This window comes from Anas acuta, chromosome 3 (genome assembly GCF_963932015.1).
Source record: "Anas acuta chromosome 3, bAnaAcu1.1, whole genome shotgun sequence".
Lineage (NCBI taxonomy): Eukaryota > Metazoa > Chordata > Aves > Anseriformes > Anatidae > Anas > Anas acuta.
This window is the reverse complement of record NC_088981.1, coordinates 14,282,488-14,309,697: the sequence shown is the minus strand read 5'-3', so window position 1 is coordinate 14,309,697 and position 27,210 is coordinate 14,282,488. Positions and strand designations below refer to the sequence as shown.

At 38.5% G+C, this 27,210-nt stretch overlaps 1 long non-coding RNA gene across 1 annotated transcript in view; it reads right to left on the bottom strand.

Annotated features, from left to right (window-relative positions):
- Positions 1 to 8,917, bottom strand: part of LOC137853446 (uncharacterized) — a 358,598-nt gene extending 349,681 nt beyond the window's left edge. The window contains exons 1-2 of the long non-coding RNA XR_011094506.1: positions 8,480 to 8,917; positions 8,200 to 8,342 (exon numbers count right to left, since the gene is read on the bottom strand). This is a non-coding gene — a long non-coding RNA (uncharacterized lncRNA). The remainder of the gene's footprint in view (positions 1 to 8,199; positions 8,343 to 8,479) is intronic.
- Between the last annotated feature and the right edge of the window lie 18,293 nt (positions 8,918 to 27,210).

The window sequence follows — 27,210 nt, the reverse complement described above, 5'->3', positions numbered from 1 at the left end:
AGAACATTGTATGTGCATAAATTACCCTACCATCACTCTGGTTCTCTTTGCAAATAATGGCAAACCAAATAGTTTAAGGGGATGATTTTAAAGTATTTATGTAGACATGAATTTTAATGCAGAACTGGCTGCTTCCTTAATCATAAATCACCAACTATGTCAGTACTGACCAGTGATTAAAACTCCAAGCACAAAAGCCTTTAAAAGATGAGATAAAAGCACACACTTTATTAGAAGTACCTAAGACCATCAATTCATAATCTGAAAAAGTGCTTGAATTTGATAAAAGGAAGCACAATTAAACTAGCGACTAGACCAGAAAGTCTGCAGTTAGTTTACTAGAGTAACAAGCTGATAAATGCCAAGTAGTGTTCATTATGTAGGTTTATGTGATGTTTGAAAAGGATGGTAACACAAGATTAATTTAGGAATAAATCAGTCATTTGGGAGCAAAGCTGGGGGAAAGCAGTGATGCTGTTTCTCTATTTCTAAGCAATAAGAAAAAATGGACAGGGACAAGAGGTGCCAAGAAATATTGTCAGTGGGCCAACGCAGCTCAAGCAAGAAGCAGAAAGAGATACAATAGATATGCTGATATCACACATGTTTTTTTGTCTGTTTGTTTTTTGTTTTTGTTTTTTACACATTCCTGGAACTGAACTCACACCACTGGAGGACATCAGTACTTCCTACATTAGAGCAATGTAAGCACTGAGGTGAGTTTTGTTTTTTTTTTTTTCTTTCTGTGGAGGGTTAGTACAAGTTTAATCTTAAAGATAATTTTTCCTTCATAAATGAAAGTTTAATATTCTAGACAGAGTCCAAAGACCAGTTGTTCTTTGAGAATGAATATTGTGTGATTTTCAAATCACAATTTCATGATGTGATTTTCAGTGTGATTTTCAAATCATGTTTCGTTACAATCAGTTCTAAATTACACGGGTACACAGGAGAACCCAGAAACTATGCTGACATTTCTTAGTGATTTCCTGAATGCACCTGTATCTCCAGAGACAGAGTGCACAACTCTGAAAGATGTGATAACAAAAGCTAGTTTCCCTAATTCCTTGGTAAGTGATAGTAAATCCCACCTTCTCTCTTAATAAAGTTACAAATGAATATACACAGGACTTAATCAAAATTGCATATTTAGTGTGTTAGTCTGTTTTAAGAGACATATTCATCAGGACACTTGAGGGCATTTAACTGCAAAGAACAAATTTTTAAAAATCTTCAAACATTTGTTACAGATAAAGAAATAAGCAAGGCACAGAGACTGATATATGTGACTTCATATGTCTTCATGGCATGGAGCAAACATTTTCAGTCTTCTTTCTCCAAAACTGTTGACTGAAAATACTATACTATAACTGAAAATACTGTAACTAGCAGAAACCAGCTGAGCAAAGCAGAACTGCTTATGCAATAACAACAATGGCAGTTACCACCACTATCTAAATCTATCTGATTAACAGAGGCAGAAACTTGTTCAAACTGAAATCAATTTAAGTTTTACTCCATTTACTGGCACACAGCTGTGAAACAAACAAACAAAAACAACAAAAAAACAGCATGCCCAACTGAACTTAAATCAGCCACTCCTAGACTACAAAACATTCAATAGCATCTGAATGACTAAGAAACATGTAAAACACATGCTGTGATTCATTTTTTGCAGAAGTATAGTTTATTAATAGTTAGATCATGTGGCTAGCTACTGACAGATCAGCAGAGTTCAATATTCCTTTTTTTTTTTTTTTTTTTTTCAGTTTCCAAACCAAAAGCTGAGATACTCTATTCCAAACCCAGAAGTATATAAAAGGCACAAGGGAGCTACTCATGATCCAGGTAGAACACTGAGGACATAGGAGAAAAGGTAGCACTACACTCAGACAAATGGGAAAATATTGAAGTTGGTGTTGGTTTTGGATATTTCTAGTATTGTCAAGTGGTATTTGAGACTTTTTGTACACTCACAAGTTCTTGATAGGGAGAACTTTGAATCACATGCTGCAGAAGTTGCAGTTAGGACTGCAAGCACTAAGCCGTCCAGGGGTTTTCCACCCTGCTATCACTATAGAAAACCCTCCCCCTTGCACACTGCCAAGTCCCAGAGAGCCCAGTTGAACTCTGAAGCGGCATAGTCCAGCTCCACACAACAGTAGGAAATATGGTCCTGCAGAGCTCTCCTTGCTCAAGTTTGCCAAGCATGGTGACAGCTTTGGGAAAGCCTGAATAGAGTGAGTGTATCACCATTTGTCCTCCTCTATTAGCTCTACTCCATCCTTCAAAGGCAACAAACAGTCACCAAGTCACCAAGGCTGCTAAAATGTTATGCTGCAGTAAAAGTGAGGCACTAATTCTTCTAAACAGGAAATGCCTAATTGCATCCAACACTCCTTTTTTCCTAAGGCCACCATGACCAAGACTCTACCTCAAATATCTCTGAGACTGGAACACAGATTTATCAACACAGCACATAGCTCCAGCAGTTCTTTATTGACTATTTTGTACCACAGGTACATACTTTTTCCTTACTCTGCTTTAAAATAATGGAGGGGCAGGGGGGAAGGAGGGAGGGAAGCTGCTTTCAAATAGGAGAAAAAAAAAAAAAAAAAAAAAAACTTTTTAGAAGACAGAACTCAAGCTGGAACATCACAATTGATTTTGCCTACATAAGTTTAACAAGCACAGCCTCGCACCTGACATTAATATTTGAGAGTCCAGTTTTCTGCCTCCAAGTGTGTATTAGTGTGCTTTCTATCTGTGAAATTATCATCATTTATAGGGCAAAGATCAGATTTTTCTTCACATAACTCCTCCCAAGACATAAGTAGCCCTGAAAGGGATTATTTTCACCAAAATCAGAAGACTGAGAAATTGGTTTGAGCTTGAGAGACACTAAAGATTACCATTTAGTGCTGTTGAAATCTCTTGGCATCACTAATGAAAACTGACACTGAAAGAATGGCTACCACGCTGGGGCAAGCTTGAATAAAGAGAAAGTTGGAACAAAAAGCAATTTACTGTGTCTAATTTCCTTTACCCCTGTTGTGCTTTCTAATTATGTAAAGTTTTATGAACAACAACTTTTCTCTCCTAAATTAGGTTTTACCTTATTCTGCAATGAAACTAGAATACAGAGTATGACAACTTTTATTGACAAGAATCACCTGTAATTTCACAAATATTGATCACAATGACTTTGCTGCAGAACCCAGAAAGAAGCATAGAAGCAAGTGCTTTTTCTTATAAAGAAATCTTACCTTTTTTGAGAATTAGTGCAAAGAGCAGTTATTTTAAAATGTGGTAGGGACACAAGTTTGCATTTAAATACAATACACAGAACACTGGGGACTTGTTTGTCTGGATGGTTATTATTACCTAAGCCTCCAATCATGCAAAATTGGGTTACTTCCCCTGACATGCATCATTTGCACCAAAAAGTCTCCTGAATCTGAAACCTCATTTAGCTGAATAAATTCCATCTCCCAGCCTACTCAGGGAAATGTAGTTCTACTACACACTCGGTTCTCATGGTATCCACTTTAAAATATTACAGAATTGCATTTTCCAGTTTGCCTGCATGCTGTATCTCTCTAGTGGTGCAATTCTTCTTGCTTACATGCAAGGCTAGCCTGGATGCTCAGACACCAAAGGCTAAATGAATAGGCCTTGAAATTGCCTTGGAATAAGTAATTTGTGAACGACTAGCAGTTCTATCACACCTGTACGCATTGCACTGATACAGCTCTGCACTATCACCTCATTTGCAAACCAGCTAATATCTAATACTTAGAAAAGAGACAAATATCTTTTATTATGGAGTTATGGCCAACCCCTAAATGTCCTGTACTTAAGCGAACAGCTACAGTATGCCCAAATGTAAATTCTGTTACTGTAAAAGCAGTTAAGAGCTCCTGAAGATTTAATGGTACAGTCAAGCTTTATTATGGAATAATATTTAAAATGTGATGGAAAGCAATTTCTTATTTCTATGAGGTATTCAAGATAATAAAAGCATTAAGCCACAACAGACACAAAATTAATGCCTATGCTTATAGACATTAAAAAGACTATTATTGAAACATAGAAATTTAAGGGTATTTTTGATTTCCTACTCACAAATAGTTTATCACCTTATATCAATAAAATTGCAATTTCCAATTATTACCAGTTCATCATGGTGAACATTTAACATGATTTACTTTTTAATAAAAAATGTGGTTTCCAAGACTAAAATAGTTCATTTTTGTCAAGAAGAAAGTAGTCATCCTTTTTCCTATGAACTGTGAACCCTCAAAGGGCTTAACAAGCTACAAGGCTGACATTTCAATCATTACTCTCTGACTAAAAATGTAGACTATTAATGTTTTTTGTTTGTGTTTTTTTTGTGTGTTTTTTTTTTTTTTTTTAATGGTGCAGCTAACTTGATGCACTTTCCCAGCGTTGGTCTCAGACATAAAAATAAGTTGCATTTTATAATGAGCAAAAACTGTCAATGAAGACTGAGTGAATTATCTGTGCCTGTTCTATGGGTTATGTGATATTTTCAGGTAACTAGTAAATTGTAAACAAGCAATTTTAAAATTTGGAGAGTGATTTAAACATGGGGCAGACAGTGCTTTGATCCTCTGAAAACAACCTTGTGCAGTCAAGCAGAATGCTGCCTTTCCCTCTGCCAGTTGACATGAACAACCCACTTAGACATTAGGAGAAAAATAAAGAATAATATTAAGAGAAGACAATGCAGGGCAAAGATATACACCATTTGCCAAAAGCAGATTTGCATTGAAAATTTGACAAAGGTCACTCAGCCACTGATGTGTGGCAACACCAGAACAGGAAAAGCAGGAGGAAAGTATTGTGGTTTTGGGGTAAATGCTCACAAAGCTAAACAAATGGATTATGGTAGAATAGAAAGCAACAGCCAAGTCTGGTAATCTCCATAATCCTACGTTTCTATTTGGAAACAAAATAGTTGTCAAGTGGGAGATTCATGGCAAGGTATCTTGGCATGTCCCCACTTCCCTTCCCTTCACTTTTTTGTAGACTCTACCAGCTTCTAAGGGTTCGGAAATGAGGCCTTCTTTAATATACAATAACGTTTAAAAATAAATAAAAATTCTGCTGCTCAGAATCCAAGCTCACTTCAGATAGTGTAATTGAAACCAGTGGCACTAGCTACAATACCCTGATCTATCCCTTGGCCACTCAGAGTTAATAGGAGGCCAAGCACTGCAGCAGAAGGATCAAACCCACTAGAAAGATAATTAGTGGCATCTCCAGATGAAAATGTGTGATTACGTGTACTAGAGCACAGTCACTTTCCATTTGTAGGCCCTGAGTATCTGAGTGCCTACATGGAAATGCTGGCAACCATGTTGTGGTTTAACCCAGTAGGCAGCTCAGCACCACTCAGCCACTCGCTCACTCCCCCATGCTCTGGGATGTGGGAAGAGAATTAGAAAGGTAAAAGTGGGAAGAAAAAAAAAAAAAAAAAAAAGCTAGCTGATGGATGCCCAGCAGTGACGGCCCCCTAGCCAACTCCCCCCAGTTTTAGTTTTTCTTTTTTCAGCATGATGCCACATGGTATGCCATATCCCTTTGGTTGCTCTGGCTCAGCTGTCCTGGCTGTGTCCCCTCCCAGCTCCTTGGATACCCCCAGCCTCCTCGCTGGCAGGGCAACACAACAAGCTGACAAGTCAGTGTGTTTCGTCTTAAATCCAAAACAGCATTGCACCATCTACTATAAAAAATACTAACGCTAACCCAGCCCAAACCAGGACAGATTGTCAGGGGAAAAATGGCTGCCAGGCCGCAGCCTGGGCCTGTCACGTCTGGGGAGCCTGGCCAGGCCCAACCTCCTCGCTATGAATACTGCTGGAAAAAGAGGGGATAATGAGGCAGGTGAGGCCTCAGTCTCAGGCAAATGCCAGCTTCCTGGGTCAGGATCGTTTTCATTTTTTGTTCTCAGGCTGCTCAGAAGCAGATTCCACATACAGATTTGCCAGTTACATACATTTTTTAATGTAATTAATATAACTAATTAACTGGGTAGATATATATATATAAATAAATATATATGTATATACATATATATAAAGATTTAACAGCCAGAATGGTGCATCAGGACAGTGGGAGGCGGGGAAGAGGGACACACCACTGCACCCTAGCTTCTTGATACAAGGCAACATCCTTTTAGAGCCAAAGCACACTGAAATACAGTTCTGACACTATGACTAGATGTGTTATATAAATAATTACACTTCTAGTTCACATATACTACTCATTAACAGAAAAGAGCTGCTTAATTTAAATTCATAGATACAAATCATACTCATGTGCTAGCAGACAAGGGACAAGAGGGGAACAGATTCAGAAGTTTTAACCTTGACTATACAAACCTCATGTTTCCTGCTCCTCATGGAAATAAGGATGATAGCCCATGGGCAGAAGATCTGTTAGCATTCTTCATTAATTATGCACAGATTTCTTAAAATTATTCAGAACAGGCTGGACAAGCCTTGATGGATTTCAAAGGCCAGCCTGTCTATGTACTGAATAGTCCACATTTATTAAAATCCAGCTTTCAGCTGTACCATGGTGCATATTGCCACTCCAATAATTTTCCATAAATTGAAGGCCTTGGAAATGTAGATTAATTGAGGCAATGAAACAGCAGTTAGACTAAAGAAATTACATATTCCCTTTCATAGCTTCTTCCCTTACCCTTTCAGATTTCACAGTGGTGGTAAATTCCTCCAAATTAACCAACAAGAGAATATAAACTCAAACAGCATTTATTATTTCCAATGGCAGAATTGGTAAATAGTCGTATATAGACTTTGCTTTCTGTCATGTTATTTTTAAACTACCAAATAAATACATGGTTGAGCATTGTGGTTGGGCACTTTGGTTGTTAAACCAAAGCAGCAAGCATAATTTGGCTTGTCATCCGTCTTTGCTGGTAAACTACAGATGCTTTTGGGATCACTGTGTTTATTTTATGAGACAAGTTACTTTTTGCTTTTCAAAAGCTAATAAACCTAGCAAAGCCCATGGGCCATTTAGTTTCCTGAACAGCCTTTGATGTTTTAAGCATATACCTAGCATTACGTGGATTTCTTACTCATTTGGTTCACAGTAGCTCAAAACAGTGCAGTAACTAAAGGGTTTTCATAATGTGACTGTAGGCGTACATTCAGCTAGCTGAATAGCAAAGGCTTAAAAAAACAAGAGTCCTTGGTGAAGTATACTGAATTATATTCTTTGCCAATCATATCTACATTGCTCCAAGTAAATCTGCCACCTAATAAGTTATTAGAAGGATACAACCTGTGAAAACAGCATGGTCTCAGAGCCACTGGTGGGCCCCTAAACTTTCTGCAAGTACCAGCGACAAACTCATGAGCAACCTTCTGCTTAGAACCATCCCATCTCACCTCACCCTCCCTTATTCCTGCCTTTTAGTGAACTGAGTCCAGGCGCAGTGTTAGGGAAGTGCAACAAGAGGTGAATAAAATGCAAATTCTTCAGCTGAGTGCCCCTTGTACTCCATCTTACACAGTGGGCCTTATTTTCTTTATGCAGACACATCCAGGCACATAGCAGTGACTGCTATAGCAGCAGGGCTGCAAGAAGGCACACAAGGTGCTCCTGGGTCTCTTTAGAGACAGACTCCTGTGGCTCCCAAAGCATAAAGAACTTTTCCCCCTTTCTTTTTTCTTCCCCTACTGGAAAGCTACATATGTGACACTGCTTATCCTTCAGAAAGCACACATCCAATATGACTGTGCTAGTGTAGTTACAGAGTTAAAAGAATCAATAACAATAACAGAAAACAATAGCGATGAAGCACCTAAGATCAGCATCTGCATTTCAAATATGATAAAACCACCTAGCCCCAGATTACTTTTTAAAAATAAACATCAGCAAATGGAGTAATTTTTTAACTGTTTCTACTGCAAAACATTACAGCTGTCTTTAGCCACTTGCAACTTCGATATTTTGTCAAAAGCAATAGCCTTAACTTTTTGGAAGACCTAACTTCACTTTCATGCTTAGCTTATACATCTCGATATCTGTTATTATGATTTTAACAACGATTTAACTTGTACCACATTGCATAGACACTCCAGAATGAAATAATAATATTTAAAACTCATTCGATTGGATAAGTGATAAGAAGTTCCCTACCTGGTAGAAGAGCGAGAACAGGGCAGCTTCAAGAAGGAAGGTGAGCTGAGTGTGGCCACAGTGCAGGCTGGGCAACCACCTCACCAACAGGACTCAGTCTGTAACACCAGAGCTGGGCAAGTAGAGCAGCGGAGGCAGGAGGCCTAATGGATGGCACAGACAAAAGCAAGGCCATAGAACAGGTCCAAGATCAATTCATCAAATCCAAAGAACAAGTCAGGAGCAAAATTGGAAATAAATACACCTGCATCATAACCCAGACAGGAAGAAAAAGCCATACCGCAGTTTAAACAGAGCTTCTGCAAGAAACTCCCAGAGGGTGGAGGGACAGGTGGAGTGGGTCCCAGCTGCAGCTGGTCTAGGCAAATAAGGCTTATTGGTGCCTGACAGAATGCTTCCTTTGAATGAGCTTTAATGAGGAAGGTCTTTTAGAGAGCACATCATAGCAAGAGGATATAGCATTGTAAGATATACCACTTGATGGTTTGATTGAGCCAAATAGTTATATGATGTGGATCAACAGAATTCACTGTTGAGATGGCACAGATTTCCACACACACTACACATGAAATTCATAGGAAACTTACAGGGAAACACCAATCCATAATTAATAAACTTACAAATTGCATACTCTGATGTCTCTGTCATTTTGGTCTGCTTTCACATTTTCGTTCTGACAGTGGATGAGAGGCCAGCTGTTCTTCCAAAATATTACCACCACAGATCATATCAGAATCCAACTTTGGAGGCAAAAATAACTAGAAACAGGGTGGTTCCAAGAGAGTGCTTTTCATGGGAGGGACATTGGAAGTCAGGGGACGCTCTGATCAACAGCTCTAGTTTGTCTCTTCCCTGCTTGAAGGGTGTGTGCTTATGCCTGTGGGCATCTCTGCATTCAGAAGTGTGACCTACCCACACATGTAACACTGTAGTTACCATCTCCTCAGTCTGCCTTAGCCTTGCTGCAGGTTTTCCTTGAAGTTTAGCATATTCCTCTCAAGACCTATTTCCTCCATGCTGTTCTCTGCAAATATGGACCTCCAGCTCTCCCAAGCAAGGAGCAACTTATATTCTTTACATAAGGAATTTGGAGAACAAGCCTTCAATCGCATAACCATCAGAACAACCTCTTATCAAATAAATAAAGTGCACAAGACAGTGAATTGCTTATTCACTTCCAAAAACCTGCCTTGGATGCCTCAAACCTTGAAGATAACTTGTTTACCTCCTCCATATTCCTACATCATTTTTTAAACTTCCTCATACAATGTCCCAGAATAGATCAAAAACCCATCTTCAGTTCTAAAAGCACTCATCTCTCCCTCTTGAACAACACCAGTCCATTCTTACAGTTGCACTTCACCTGAAGTAAAGCCCAAGCCACCATTAGAAGAAAGTACCCATCAAGTACACCATCAATTCACTTAACAGGAAGGCAGCTTACTTCACAAAACATAAAGAAAAGCTCAGAAAAGTGGACACTCCACTTCAAACATACACACTTGCCAGTGTTTTTGCAGGTCATTGCTGCTTATTTGAAAGAGCAAAAAAGAAATGGGAAGAATGAGTCCTTCTAGTGAAGGATAAATGTAGACTGATTCAAAATACAGCTAACAGAATCAGTCCACACCGGCTCAGATGTGTGGCCAGAGAAATCAGGTGTGATGTACAATAAAATGAGCTAAACACAGTATGGGGAGGAGCTTATCTGAGTGTCTGAAACAGGAAAGTCTGGATAGCTGCAAACAAATAAATAGATCAAATAAATGTTTGCTCATTCATTCATTTGTTCTTCAACCTCTTAAGTATAGCTTTTTATGCTTCATCATCCATAGTTGTAACACCCCTGTCTGACTTCTGCAATCTACCCTTCTCCTCACCCCAGGCCATATTTGATGAGGGACATTTATCTAGATTTTGAGCTGCTCAGGGCATGGAGTATTTTTTCTAAACATCCGAGCCCCTGACACACAGGTACTCTGATCATTGAATTGACAGCTGTATGCTACCTCATTTAAGATATTAAATGTGATAATAAGCTCTTAAATTATGAGCCAATAGATGTATTTTTATAAATGTATACTTTTATAGAACATAAAATAACTTTCAAACTTAAACCAAATCACATCAAAGCAATAAGATAGTGAGCATGGCATTCAACCTGGAAAGGAAAAATACTCGGCTGCTTTCAAAGTGATATGCCTGCATACGTGTACATGGAGACAGTGTAGCCACCTGAAGCAGCAGTATGAAACTGCAGAAGAGGAATGAGCTCTTTCCCCTCGCTTCTTTCTATTATGCTTCATGGGGTGATATTGAATCAGCAGCAAGCAAGGCAGATTCATCCACAGAAACAGAACAGCTATTACGCTCTTCCACTCTTAACAATACAAAACATAAAACAAAGGTGCAAAAATAAATGTCCCTAACAAACAGCACTGCCTATTAATATTCCCATATCACTGTCAAGATTTAGGACTATCATTTTCTGTGCATTGTGTTTTTTTTTCCCCTCTCCTGTTTTCGTCTGCCAGGAACACCCACTGAGGGCATCCAGCTAGCTTGTGCTTTTGGCAGAGGAAAAGCTATTCCACAGAACTTGAAGCCTACATTTCTCAAGAGTTCTGCTCAGCTGCTGGAAAATTTGATGGGTGAAAACACCATTTCTACACCCATACTTTTTATGACAATCTCAGATATTTTTTCTAACCCTCTAGTGCAATGAAACACTACAGTCTCCTTCCAGCTTTAAATCAAATAACAGAGCCAAAAAAGAAACAAATAAAATCTCTAACCTTACTGTGTTGGTGGTATTGCTTTCATTGCTTTGTTTTTTTTATCAGTTAAAACATTTTCCTTGCTAACAGTGGATAGCAGCTCTGATATAAGCCTTTATAAGATTGAGCCTCGCATTTGTTTTCCAGAAACAGATAGATGTCATCATTTGCCATTCATCAATTCATTAAAAAGTGCACAAGTGGGAAGTCATGAGGTTCCTCCCAGCTCCTGCACAACGGTTGACCTGCTTTTATTGGAAGCAAGTCTTATGTAGTGCCAAAATCTGTCAGTCTCCATCTTTTGACAAGGTTCACCTTCACCTAAATTCAACAGAAAGACCGTGCTTGAGAGCTAAATAGTCTGGGCAAGTTACACCTACATTGCCTTTATCACTGAGAGCTTGTGCTTCTCTCACACCCAGGTCTTTACTTGTCTCATTGCAGCAAGAGCAACAGCCACTTTGGCAATGCAGATTATCCAAATAAATAAATAAATGCAGGATGGATGGAGTAATGGCTGTGATTCCAGCTCATCCCAGCTGTGCACGTAGAGTCAATGCTACACTGCCAGATGTTTGATGTCTGAGGCTAGATAGAGGAGAGACACCATGTCATCCTCACCAAGGCACAGCCTACAAAATAAAACATTATCAAGTACCCTAGGATCTATGCAGAAAAGACAGAAATATCCTAACAGGAAAATGTTGCCATATAATAAATTCTATCCTGTCAAAACAGTGGATAAAAATTCATAAAAAAAAAACACATCAGGCTTCATTTGCTCTGGTGCTCAGAGAATTATTCATTTAATGCTATTTCTTAACATGACTTTAATCCTCATATTATTTGATAATTTAGCCAATGAATTCTCTGCATTGATAATTTTATGAGACATTCAAATTTTAAGCAGCAAGCATCAATTAAGACATCAGTGATGAATTGTGTGTGATAGATGATCGTTTTGAACAACTGGCTTGCTAACATGTTTATTTATTATCCTTCTCTCTCGCCCACATATACATAAACTTTTTTTGTTATTATTAGCTTCCTGCATGTTTTTGAAAGTGTAGGCCTGACAGCAGCAACATGAGTTTAGCAGTCACTGTGCAGACTCCCAGACAACACAACAGAGCTCAGCTCTGTTTCTGTCGTCTCTTTGAACAATGACAATTAATCATGTCAAATTGTGCCAGATGCCAAAGCTATTTTGTGATGTCAATAAATATTCAGAGAAGACATGCTTCAGATAAAGACAGAGATTCATTTCAGCTGGTGATCTAAGGGTTCAGACCTAGAGGTAAAAGGCTGTTGGGCTAATTTACTGCATATCCTTCATCTCTGCAATCTTGGGGATATGAGATCATATTTTAGGAATGAGAATTAATATTTTTCACTGATTTTAACACATGTTGGGCTCATCCTGTCGTCTTTATAAGCAGGAATGATTCGTTGGCTTTCATTATAGTACACATGCACCACAATTTCAGGACTGCCTGTCTTCTCTATAAAAACAGGAGCCATTTCTGTGTTTTGTTTGTTTGTTTTGTTTTGTAATGTTAGTGTACATTACAGTATTTAAATAAAATTTCTTTCTCATACTGAACTACAGATGCTGGTCAACAGCCCCATTTAATTCCCATGACAAGGTATTTGGGATTTTTTTTTCTTTCTTCATCTTCACATCGCATCATTTTAATTCCAGCTGAGACTGAGTGAAGCAATGCTGATTTCCCCAGATGGTTCTGCTTTCTTAGACAGAACCCCGATGGAATGACAATTACAACTGAGGAGATAGGCAAAACTGTGAAATAAATGATAGAAAAAAAAAAAAAAAAAAAGTACATTTCACTGGCATGCACAAGCTAACCGAAACGATCATATGATTCATTATTGGCCTCATGCACGATGCTGCCAGGCATGTTTTTCATTCTTCATCAGATTTCACTAGGTCTCTTCCAGACATCCTTTCTGTGATTCCACAATGGTTGGCAAATTCCTAAAGAAAAATGCTCTTCTTTCAAACTTCTCCCCTGTGAGAAACGAGGAGTTATCAGCAAGGGAAAAGCCATTTATTGGATTATCAAAGATGCTACTTCTTGGTATTTCCTTCAGGAACTTGTGAAATTCTTTTTAATTTGGAAACAATTTTGCGACACTACCAAAGGGAGTCCCATGCATGATCCCAGAAGCCAGAACCAAAACTAAATACACAACCAGCTGAGTTATGGGTGGGCTCTAGCTGTCCTACAGGCACTGAAAGCACAGAATAAATACTTACAATACTTTTCTGATCAGACCAGCACTATAAGGCCTCACAACAGCTTATATATGTTCAGTAGCAGAGAAAAATGCTGCACACGTCAGTGGACATTAAGTAAAACAGACTGTTTTTGTGGAAGAGACTTGGGGAAACGGCTGCATGTACTAATTCATCCTGGTCATCAAGAATTTGAGTTTACTGTGAAGTTGCCGCTTCAACACCTAACTTGTAACTCTTGCTACTTGCAGATATCCTGGGATTAATGATGAGTAAGGTCAATAATCAGCCTGCAAGGTGTCCATGAGAGCTCCTCTGATTATGCTCATTTCTTTCTATTAAAAGACTTTCCATGAGGTGTCCATTAGCAGCACGGATCACAGAAACGAGTGTGCTTGCTTTCTTCCCACACCTTGATAATGGATCACAAAAACAGCTTAACAGGGAGTGCTTGTGGCAGCCAAGTTGCCTGTTAAACAGGCAAGTCAGCAGAGACTCAGCCTTGCAGACATCCACGTGTGAAGTATCTGCATAAAGCAGGGTTGTCTCATATCCCCCAGTGACTTTAAACTCTTAACTAGAATGTACTACAATTTATCCTACCCTCCAGCTGAGCTAATGGAGGGGCAGGCTACTCCTGGGATCATTATTATTCATTATTATTTTATAATGCCTGCTGGTGTTATTTTAACAGCTGCTTGCATGAAGGAATACATAAAAGACAGGCCACCTTTGTGACACAAGCGCCAGGCACACGCCTCAGGAATGGAGAGCAAGGAGGAGGAGGATGGGTATTGGTGGCAGCACTAGCATTATCTCTCTGTAACATACATGCTAATACCATGCGAATCCTGTGATTATAAGAATCACCTTTTAAAAAATGAACTGAGCTAACATACAGTCAGGCTTGCTTTTTGGGCATGCTGTGTACCTGCAGCTCCAGATGAACAGCAGTGGCAGAAGATTCAGCAGAGAGCAAGAATTATTAGGAGCACAGGGGGTGGCAAGCCTATTATGAGGTCAGACTAAAAGAGCTTGGTTTTCTTAGTGTACTAAAATGAAAGCCGGTAGGCAGCAACATTGCTACCTACAGACCAGGAAAGCAAGACAACAGAAGAGATCAGCACTGGGGAGGGAAATGAGCAGCATGAGCTAAAGGACAAAACTAAATAGCTACAGCCTAGCCACTAGAGGGAAAATAAAAGTTCCTGTTGGAACAGCATAGCTCAGGATAAATCAGGTCAGTAGGGGAAATGCCAGCAAAACCTTCCTATTTTTACAGTATGGTTTGATCCATTTCTGTAAAGGGTTCTCTAGTGCAAGGCCTGAGAGAGGAAGGCAGTAATTGTGAAGTAACTGGGTAATACTCCCTTATCCTGCGCTCTTACTCTACTCCGTGCACCCCAAACCTCAAAACTGATCACAAGGACCAAGGAGGATTTCGCTTAAGGAATGAGCAGTACATTGAGCCAGGAACTTTCAAATTTAGATCTTAATTCCATGACCAACTGAGTGTTTTGTGTATGCAAACTTTATATCAAAAAGTTCTGACTGTGCTTGTATACAGACAATATATCCTTTGTTTTGCCATTCAGAAAAGGAGGGGCATTGCCAACATCTTTTGCAGGTTCTTGTTCCAGTGCTAAGTAACTCATTCTCAAAGCATCTGACCATATCAATGTCCAAATCGAGTAAAATCATTTGTTTCCTCTCAACATTATGCAGCTCACTGGATTCTCAGACAGCAGACTCATATAAGTTTACATGAATGCATCTGCACTTATATAGGCTGTCTCATCTCCATTCTAATAACAATAACAGCATTCTTATTCCTCTTGTCTGTTCACGTTCCTAGCTCTTCTCTGAATCCCAACAATCTCTTCCAAGAAACAACCAGTCACATCTACTTTCACTTCACAGAGAATTCAAGAGTCTGCTCTTCAATCTTTACTTAAAATAGCTAAAGGCTTACAGATCCTAAAAACCCAAAACATGAAAGTTTTGTGGACAGTAATGTATGTAATCTTGGGGGCAGGGGAGGGGTGTAGAATGAACCACAATACAACATCTAAATATAACTTTACAACAATAGAGATGATGTCAGAAGAAGGGCCAATAACATGTGAAAGAGTAAAGAAAGCAATAGAAGAATCCACAGAATGTTATTGTATAGAATAACCTGCCAAAATGTATAATTCTGATGCATTAAGGCCTCAAAAGTCATGCAAAACTTGCATGCAGGGGGGATTCACCTAAGGTGAGTAAAAGCTAAGTAGCGTTTAAGAAGTTTCAGCTATCCCCGTGAGGCACAATCACCCTGGCATATGGAAAAGACTTTAAACCTCACTAGACCTACAGCACATGCGACAATAATATACAATAGATAAACAAGGAACATGAGGGAGTGAAGGACAGGATAAATGGGCCCACATTGCAGGACAGAAACAATTTTTAAGAAAAAAAAAAAAAGTACTATTCTTTTATTATATTATTTAAAATGTATTATTATAATGCAAAATGAAACATTGAAAGGAAAATTAAAAAACACATTGTTGTCATGCACTAGAAACTAATAAGGACAACAGACATCAGCAACCATAAAGGAAAACACAAAATTTACCCAAGGTTTTAGAGAAGTTACTGAAACCCCAATTAGACCCTCTCATTTCCTCCATCCCCTTTCCTTTCCATTCTACCCCAGTGCCCCACTGTTCTGCCACCAGCGACGCTGCACCCTGCACCAAGCATACCTGCTCCTTCAGTGTGCTGCACTTAAATCCCTTCCCACCGCTCCTTTCAAATCCCCCCATTGATGCTTTGCCACCAGTCACAATGCAGTTGATGTAAAACACCAAAGTCAACACCAGGAACTTGTTACCAGCACTGAGTGAAGAACAGCAGCTCTGTGGTGCAAAACGTGCGGGGCTCTGTAGTGTCACAAGTCTTGGGAGGCAAAGCCAAGCCCTTTCCAACACTGCTGCAATATGGAAGGGTGACAAATGATTTGGAAGACTGTAGAGTATGGCAGTTACAGCACTGCCATGGGATATGTGAGGAATAGCTTAAATCTTCATTTTGCCTTGAGTTTATCACCCCAGACAATGCAGTCAAACTCGAGAGATCTCCCAAGCTAGTTATGTGCTCTGAGATGTACTGTCTTTCCCTAGGGGAAGAAACAACAACAAGGTTTGTTATCTGTGAAATTATCCAATTGCTCCTCAGTCAAATGCTGCAACTTATCTCAAATGTATATTTCTGCTAAACCTTTGTAACTTCTTCAAGAAGCATCTTATTAAAGTCCCTTTATTAAAGTTTCCTCTTATCTCTTGAACCTCCAGCCTCTGCTGGAGAGAAAATGGTAAAATCAGTATATTCTAGCTCTTCAATGAACTGCAGAACTACAGATGACTATGTAGTGCTAAATGACATTCAGAATTAATACACTATTTACATAGCAGCAATAAAATAGGTAAATGTTTATTGGCATCAATATCTATTATAAAATCAGCATTATTTACGTTACAATAAAAATTACAATTTCATAAAATCCTGCATTAAAAAAAAAAAAAAAAAAAGAAAGAGAGAGAGAGAGAGAGATGCATATTTACAGCAAATAACACAGCAGAAGAAAATGACAAGCCAAAAATATCCAGTTAAGGACATCATAATTTAAGACAGGCACAGTGTTAAGTAGAAGACAATTCTTCCTAAGAGTTAACCAGGTCAAAATGGACATTTTCATTGAATAAGACATTGATATATATGCAACACAGATTATTTAACCTGTATCCAAAACACAAAACAAGACCTGTCCAGTTTTCACTAAAATTATATTTACATCTTGTAAATTATACGCTACAATGACAAAAATGGGTGTTAGATACTGTAATGTGTATTTTGCTGTGACCTAAGATAGGTCATTCAGTAATGAGATGATTCAGTGTTAAGAATAACGAGCAGTCATACAATCCAAACTCAGACAGATATAAAATGTCAGCTTTTTTATTTCCTCTCCTCTGATTTTAAACACAGTACCTTTTTATATTGCTTTCTATGGTTTTCATATGATTTTAAAACACATACAGCGACCAAGCATACATGTTATACTGGGTGCATAGTGAGATTGTAAGAGCACTTTTTACCCCTTTAATTATCAGAGCATCATTTTATGTTCCTTTTTACACAGAATACAGTGAAAAGCCAGAACAACAGGCAGCTTATTTGAGGTCTTTGTGTATGTTTTTAGTAATAATTACAACCATCCCAGTTACTGCTAACTGCACAGAGATGATTTAGCTTTCTTCCCTTACTGTGTCACAACAAATTTCTGGACATACAAACCTCTACTCTCTGCAAACATAGAGTTTATACATACAGAGGTTATTAGCAACTCACTCACAGTGTTAGGGCTGCATCAAAGTAATCAGAAAATAAGGCATACATTCCTGCTTTTGTCCCAGAGTAGAGCTTTAACAATAAAATTTCCTATTACTTTAGCATACAGGTCTCTTGAAATTTCCTACATACTCCCGCTTGCTTTTTCTCCATAAATACTTAATAGGTGGCCTTTAAATTGAACTCTGGCTGATTAGTTTTGAGATTTGGTGGTTGGTTGGGTTTTGTTTGTTTTATTTTGTTCTGCAAAATGTCCAGGGGCTCTGTAATGTCAGAGGGTCTTGGGAGGCAAAGCTAAGCTCTTTCCAACAATTCTGCAAACGGGGGAGGGAGGGTGACAAAGGAATCTGAAGACTCTAGAGTCTGGCAGTTATAGCACTGCCGTTGGATACATGGGGAATAGCTCATATCTTCATTTTGCCTCGAGTTTATCATTGCAGATATTAGCTTTGGCAGTTCTAACTTCATTACTATAAATATGCAATACTGAAAAATTTCCAACCAGAATAATAGGCTGAAACGTCTTACTCAAATAATGAAAAATTCAAACAATGGTACAAATATCAAAAGGTTCTGGTTGATTTCCCTGCAAGCAACCCACCTTAAAAACTGTAATATTATGCCGAGGTACCAGAACCAGCTGGGAAACAACTAGCATCTTGGAAGCCGCATAGAAAAGATGCTTGTCATTGCTACATCTACAGTGCTTCTGGTACCCAAGCTAACTAGCGCAGATTTAGTTGGAGTACCTCTGCTGTTCCAAGCTGAAATCTGGGAACCGACAAATTCCAATCAAACTGGGTTATGAGGAAGAGAGACTCTGGTGGATTTTTGGTACTCTGTGCTATCATCCAAAGTTGAATTACTCTGAGAATTTGAGAAACACAATTTAGTTTGCAAAATAACTTCCTGAAGCTGTGAATATCTGGGGTCTCCATAGTGTGTCCTGTTCCTTTACAACCTCAGTTTGTTTGCTGTCTTCAATCAATCTACGTTCACTAATAAACAGTTCTTAAATTCACTGGCCTAATGACAGAAACAGAATAAATTGTATGACTGAGGAGCAAGCCCATTGCTCTCTTTCAATTTCTGGGTAACCTTGCTAATATTTGCAAATATTTCAAACCTTCAAAAGCAAAAAGGATTTATGCAAAAAGAAGAAATATTCTCATGACATGAAAGGACAGGCCATATTTAACAGGGGAATGTAAAATTTATTCCTCTAGTGACATGTGCAGTTATAGATTTATGCTCATTATTTCCTTTTTATCTTATACTTTTTTTTTTTTTTTTTTAAGAGATGTCCCTATGGGAACTTGTGGAGCTAAATGCTGCACCTAAGTATTAAAAATATAGGTGTTCCTCCAAGGGTATGCTTCTGATTGCAAACATTTGGGCCTATTAAGCCAAAACACTCTTAATGTTGTGTTTCCTAAGCACCCATTCCTTTTCATACACCCCAACCAGCACGTGGGCTGTCCAGATACCTTCATTTATAGTGTCAGAGTTGTAATTTTATCTCTTTACCTGAGAGCCAGAGCTCTGAAATGGATGTGCCCAGATCATATGCTTCAGTGAGGTTCTAAAAGAAGCACAAAAGTTATTTTTGTCCAAGAAGCTCGGCTTTATTGCAATATAAACCAGGATTCTTAATTTTCTAATCAGAGGACTCCCAAAATGTTGCAAGTCGGACAAATTTGAGTTCATGGGTTCAGACTGAGCCAGTCACTTCTGTTACAGATTCTTGTGGACTAGCTCTTAGGAACAGGCACCGCTTACTACCAACAGAGTCCTAATCCAGTCATGCCACAACTATACGTCAGATTGAAAAGGCAGATTTCCAAACTAACCATCACAGTTCCTTCTCAGAAAAGGTCTCAGGCTTTTCACATTGACATTTCAATTAGTTGTATTTAATCAATTAGTACTTTACCTATCCTGAGGTTTTCCCAAATATTGCTCAGACTATCAAGGATCTCACTTACAAATGACGTAAAATATATTCAGCCTTTGGAATTCTTGGTAAACTCTAGTTAAAAATCCATGTCCAGAAGTTTACTTTTTGATTTAAAAGTTCTGCTGGACAGTAGAGTCCTATTCTTCATTTGATGAGGAAAGATGAAGGAGGTAAGCAATAATTTGATGAGTAAAACTAAGAAGCGAAGTATTCCCCTCCTGCCAAATGATCCAAATAGGCAGCAAGTTAGTTGGTTGCTAACAGGGGCTTAGCTTCAGGGCACCTCTTTTTTTCTTACTTCTTCTGAATTTTATTTCTATGACCTTGGTTGTTTCTAAAAATATTCACATACCTTTTCTCTGGCTGAGAGCTATATAAAAATTGGGGGGGGGGGAGGAGGAGGGGAGAGAGAAAAAAGGAAGGATGGGAGGGAGTAGGTGAGAGAAGAGGAAAAGAACAAAATGTGTCCAAAACGTGCAAATTTATACTTTGTGTATATATTTCTTACATGACTCTTTTGCAATGTCTGCAATGTCCACGTAGGGAATATTTGCTTCTTTTTAATACTTCAGCATAAGAGTTTCAATTTCAAATGAAGGCTTCTCAAACATACTTAACAAATTATGCTCTCGAAAACAGTTCAGGTGGAACTAACTTAATTTCTTATAACTATTTAAAAATAAGCTGCAGTAGAACCAAACCAAGAAAAATGTTAGGACAAATTTTTGAACAGACTTACCTGAAAAAGTATCGTAAAGAAGGCTATATGTAAACAATGGACTGCAGAGAACATTCCGGTTGTACTTGATACTACTGTCATAAAATCCTCGTGAAAGCGAAGATCTAGATGAATAAACACACCTAGTACCAAGGGTGATTATTATACAAGAATACTGCTGTAAATTGCTGCTAACAACTCTTTTTCTTATGTTAATATATACCTTCAATAATGCAAAATTATTTCACAGTTCTTATCAACAATACACATTGCCATCTTTAGAAAATACTCCATAAGACTTCCAATCAGCTTTTCATCCTTAACTTTTTCACATTTTTATCATTTTTAAGCTGCTAAGTTTACTTTTGTTTAATTTTAGTACAGTTACTCTGTTTTACTTCTGAGTAATTCCATCTGATTGCAGGACAACTTCCAAAAATTAATGCCCCCATCCAAGAATTTGATTGCTTATCATGACACAGTGTCATGACATGGTGGTGGTGTTATAGCTGAGTCACAACCAGCCAGTCTTATTCTGAAACAGTTAACCATCAAGCTACACAAACAGGCAGCATAAAAGGAAAAAGAATTAAATGTACAGTTCTTCTCATTCATCTCAACTCTCTGCTGCATATTAGCAGCTAGCTAGTTGATTCAAGCCTTCCTCAATTACAATTTAATTATAGGATTATAAATGTGATGTCATTTAGCATTATGACAGTCAAATTAACCAAATCCATTACTTAACATATCAGCTTACATTGGTAGAGTTGCGTGCATGAAAGACAAATTATACTTATCCAAGGCATTCCTTATAGACCCTGTTTTGTATCTCAGGGGTTTTCCAAGACACAGATAATAGATTTCAAGATGTTTCTACTGTTCCCAAGTCTTCCTGAAAATCAGGGTTAAATTTTTGTCTTCTCAGAACTAACTTGTTCAAGGTGAATCCTGCCCATTCTTAAAACTGACAAGTACTGCAACACGAACAAAAATGGGGATATGTGAGAGAGAGTGAAGGGGTTCTTCACAGTCTAGAAATTAGATTGCTCATTTCTCACAGGTGAAGGTCCCTTGGTGTTTTGAAAATATGCTTATTTCCAAAGAATGGTGAAAAATTAGGCCATAAATTTCAGGTCTGGGACTGTGAAACTTCAACCATCAGGAATCTCCAAACAGTGTCAGGATGGCACTGTTGGGAGAGTGTGTTGCTGTTCTGACCTTTCGCATTTTAGAGGGGTTCTATGAAGACCATTTAGCTTCCGTTTATTAATTGCTACTTCCAATCAAAATTTGAAGTCTGCTACCAAAAATCAGAATATTGCCAAAATCAGGTGAGGATTATAAATCAACAGGCCTTAGGAGGACAAAATCCAGAGAAATCTTGGAAAGATGCAGGAAACAGGGAGCTGTTCAGTCAGACTGCATTTTGTTAGGTCTTTTTCTTCTCTAATTTGAAGTAGGAATGAGGAGAAGTTGAGAAGCTGAGTTAGAATGTGTGTTGCATGTCATCAGAAACATGTGGCATATCATAATTATATCTCAGGTTTGGTTTGGTTCTTAAACTGTGTCTTAATCTTCAGGGTGGAATTGCTGCCTGCTGATTCATTTCTTTCTCATTTGAAGGCCATTCTTTGTTTACGGAATGCTACATTAATCTTATTTTTCATTAGTCATTGCTCACAATGCCCTCCTCAATCTCTTAATGGTCTTTACTTTAATCTATGGGGCTATGATGAAAAAATACCTTGGGCTGATAATGTACTACCAATAAGTCTTCACAATTCAATTTAAATTCCCTATTAAATCTCTTTTGTAGATCTAACACTATTACTTCCCATTCAAACTCACTTTAATAAACTTTATTTTAGCTGTGGTATATACGTTTTTCCCTTTGTTTTCTCTCATCCAAAGATCAGATCCTTAAGCAAAGTCAACTGCCATATCTCCACTTGATTCCTGACTTCAAGCACAGAATCTGGCCAAAATGTTTTCTTCCAGTTTAACCAGATCTTAGGTCATCTTCTGTTCAGACCAGAGTGGAGGAAATATTTCGCTGTTGTTAAAATGTTTGGACTCATTTTCTATTACTTCATTATTTTTTATTCCACGTTTAGTTTTGACTAGCAGAAACCAGTGATTATACCAGAGACATTAATCTCTTTCAGGGAGTAACATTTAGGCTTGTTGGATAGAAAACAGAACATACAAGTTCTTATGTCCCAAAATAAAACCACAACACCATACCTCAGAGCCTTTCTCTCGATTAGGATCAATGCTTTTCCCATTTAGAGAAGGAAAATTGTTTTATGTTCATTGCGTCAGAAGCTCCGAAAGTTGTCTGCAATGCTCAGAAGCCTCAAGAAGCTGGATTCAGAACTAGGTCTGCTGACCAGTGATAATGGTCACACAGAAGACTGCAGATGAATTACAAACTTTTAAACCATCATGGATTTAGGGTATATTGTAAATTTATTTGTAATTATTCACACACAACTGGAATGAGTCATTTTCCCTTTTCTACTGAAGTTCATTTATCCTATTTTAATGCCACCACACACGGCTTGGAAAGGACTACTGTTATGGCAACTTCATCATATAATTTCTGGAGAGCAATCGTTTTGGCACAGAAATATATAGGACTGCACCATATGGCATTTGCATGTAAAGGGGGATATGATCCTTTCCTTTCTTTTTCAGAACATTTTACATAAGTTATAGCATTACTATATATTAGATGTATATGTTCCATGAAATATATGAACTTGCATATTTTTATCAAGTCTTCAGTGACTAGAAATTCAAGTCTTTCACTCTTGATTCTAATTACTGCTGTGCCTGCCAATGCTAAAAGTGAGCTTAAATTTCAAGATCTTAAATTTAAATTTCCATCAAAATTAAAAACTTGTGTAAAATTAGTGAGTTTCATTTCAGTTGAAAAGGTAGAACCATAGATGATCAAGATGCATTAGTCAGATCCATGTCTTTCAAAAAACATCAAGCAGCTCGATCACTGAGGTGGATGACATCAAAAGTAACAAATATATATGTATACATATATATAAGGGATTATACATTGCTTAGTTTTGGCACATGCTTTTATAAATCTACTTCATTAAATAAAAACGGTTCCATATAATCTGGCAGTTTGGGAATTTTCATCCTTCTAACAAAAAATCTTAAGTACAGAAAATTGTAGATGATAGTTTTAAAGTCTTAAGCTTGACATAGAAAACACATGAGAAGATAACTCTGAAGTCTGTGGAAAGGGGTAGTAAAATGAAAATGAAAGGGGTAGTAAAATGAAATATACTCTAACTACTCCAACAGAAAAAAAAAAAAAAGAAAAAAGAAAAAAAATGTTCACTAAAATAATAGTTGAAATTTCTAGAGTAAAAACAGTAAAATCAGGTACTAGTTTATTTAAACAAAGATAAATGAGATGTAAAAGCACTAGAACATTGATCAGGGATAAGAAGGAGGAATCCCAGCTGTATTGCAATTGAGAGTGGTAAAACAGTGGAATAACTGCTAAAGAAGTTCCATATTTCAAACTGTTTGGGCTAGCTCAATCTGTTTTCCTACCACAGTTTATCCAACAAGAAAAAATAAGAAGTAAGGGCTAGTAGGAAAATGAATCAGGTAGAATGAAATATTAAGCCAGCTAGAATAAACTGAGCAGAAAGTAATGGAGACTTGAAGTTTAAAGATTATATTCACCACATTGGGAAAAATTCCTCAAGGCATACGTAGGGAAGCAGCAACACAAAGGAAAGGGACTCCAAAGAAAGCACTCACTGATGACTGCACCTACACAGTAAATAACTTGACAGAAGGTAAGCTTCACTCCTTTTGGCAAGTCTTAAGACTTCATGGAATTTAGTAAAAGAGATGAGAAGATTCTTAGCTATAGGGACTTGCATCAACTGAGGAGCCTGACCCTAAGTCCCTTGTCTCGCTGTTACTGACTGCTCCATGCCACCTGCTGGTATATACAGCCTGTAAAGTGAATACTCTGTACAGGATACTACATATAGGGGCTGGCTCTCCCATCCATCTCCCAGGACAATGGAAAGCACACCTTTTACTTCAAGGAACAGGTCAATGAGTTTCCTGAGTTGTTTTCTGTCTCCCACCATGCTATACTGACCAGGTAGTACACTGCTAGTAAGGCCTGTGATGGGAGATGCATAAAGATACAGAAATCTGTTTTTCAGGGGAGAATTGGTGCTATTTGTTTTTGTTTTTCTTCTCCTTTCCCCATTCTAGAGGTAGCTGGTAATGTTCCCCTGCAATAATACTTTTTATAGACTATGCATAACACACTATTGTGAACTGTCTGAAATGACACATTTCCCTCCCTCTTTCAAGCCTTAGATATGAGTTATATTTCCAGGTTTCCATTGGATTTGTGGCATAGCACCACTCATGCCACTTACTGACTCAGGCACAAACAGGCCTCTGAGAAACAGCAGTAAGGATATGCTATGTATACTACACATAAAGTCCTCTGAAACTGATGGATGAAAACTAGTATCTAAATGCTAACTATTATATTGAGCAATTTCCTAATTATTCTAATCAGGTTTTTTTTATATCCTTAATTGAGTACCCTTTCAGAGTATGATTTGAAGCTGCTTTTCACTATCCTTTCAATGAAACAACCTAAAGGAAAACCAAAGAAAAAAGAGGGGGGAAAAAAGTGCACCGTTTCTATATACTTACAGCAGGGCATTAGCTAGGAATGGATCTGAACTCAAAGCACTCTAGACAGGGCTCCACCAAGCTCCCTAATGAGACCATCATTTAATGCACTGGCTGCTTTAGCTTCTTTCAGACTATTCCCTTAAAGGCTTTTCAATCCATAGCTGCAAGCCAAAGGCACCTGCAGTCAACAAGCTTGTGCTTGAATGTCGCCCGCATCCCATTATTATTTCATCCTCTGATGGTCAGGAAATACATGTAGCTTGCTTCTAATGTGATCTCCTTTTAGATTTTTTCTTTTAATACTCTCTGAACTTCTGCTGACTCACTGTGTTTCTTTATAGGAGATGGCAAGCAGAGCTTCTTTATCATTAGTGTCCTTTGATCCTGCTTTCTGTCTTGCCTGTCTCTCCCTCATTCGTTTAGTACACCCTGTAAGTGCCCTTTGATCTCATGCCACTCTTGCCCCCCTCATTCATTCTTGCAGCATGAAGGAAACTGCCTGTTCCAAATTTATAGGTGGACCTCTTCTTCTGAAATAACCTGTGCGTTTACTAGAATTTTCAGTGGTTTAACATTATTTATTTTGTCACTATAAGCTCTAGTTTTTTACTGGTACATTTTGTAACTTCTCACATTTCCTTTCACCTGAAGCATTATTTCTTTGTGAGGGCAGGTTTCATCTTCCTTTGTATGTTCTTGAATCTTCGGCTTGCATTTTTCTTACATGTGCTGTCCTGCAGGGAGATAGCTCCACAAAGATGGCTAACACTTTACGGTACTCTATACATTAACTCTCATTTATTGGAAGGCAGCTGGAGGATACCTTTATTGCCATGTGGCAAAATCAACCAAACCTAAAACTTAAAAATAAAAATTAAATAAATAAATAAATCTGAAAATAAAAGAAACCTGAAAGACTGAAAGGACCACACCTATTAAACTCAGGAGAGTTTTCAGCTATTAGTGTAGTTTTGTTTCTCTCTGTTGGATTGCAGACGCAGCATATACATGTCACACCTAAATACTAGCTGAGCAACATGCAGGAGTGCAGACATCTGAGTTGACTGTTTTTACTTTGTGCTGAAATCTTGCATCATCATCTTGAAATGCTACTACTAAAGTTTACTAAATAATCTGATTGCACTACTGGCATGCTACCAGTTTGTACACAACACTGATATAGCTTCAGACAATGTCATTAATCCTTACACATACTGCCTGAGTTCTATTTTTATTTTATTTACAGAGAGAGCAGAGTAGACAGGGCAGCTCCTTCTGAGGGAAACCCTGATAGATAGGTGTGTCTACTGCATGTATGCTTGATGTCTTAGGCCTCTCCACACAACTCAGCAGTGCAACCTTGACCACAGAGAAACCAGTGGTAGAAAACCCTAACTGCAGGGGGATAGGAGAAGGGGCCAAGGATGCACTGCGATTTTCACACACAAACTGCAGCACCATAAAAACAGAGACAGCTGCGCTGTCTGGAGCCTGCTGCAAGCTGCAAGACAGATGCGACAGCAAAAAGTGTCAGCACTGCACCCTTTCTTCCTTAGCTTTTGATGATGAAGTGCCTCCTATGCTGCTTCCACCTTTTCCTCCCTATGTTTCTTAAATAAGTTTGTATGTAATACCTCTGCTTCATAATATCATACAACCAAAGCAACTGACTTGCTAAAATCCTGGTAAATCAGTGTGAAACAACTAGCTACAAACACCACAGCACTTGAAAGCTCCCTCCTGGTGAGGAATCATGACCCAATAACATCATCCAATTCCCATGTGGGTTGTGGTGGATAGTCCTACAAAAGAGGCCGCTGAACTTCCTCAAATTGTGCTCAGACAATGTTTTTGGTGGGACCAAAACAAAGAGGACCAACTACCTTCTAACATGACAAGCCAGCATTGGCTCAAAGCTTTGTAGCTGCTAAACATGGATGAGGAACCCACCAGGCAACTGTGGGCCAGGCAACTACTGTCACGGCACAGGGAGCCACAGGGGAAAGAGGCAGAATGGGAGAAACCCAGCCAGCCAAAGCAGCACAGAGAAGGGGGACATCAGCTGGCACCTCTCCTGTGAGCCAGCTGCCCACCCACAGTCCAGCTCTTGCCCTGATGAGACAGCAGCTAGATGCCTACCTTGCAGCACCAGTGTCTTGCTAAGCCACAAGATCACCAACATTTTACCACTTCTGGCGGT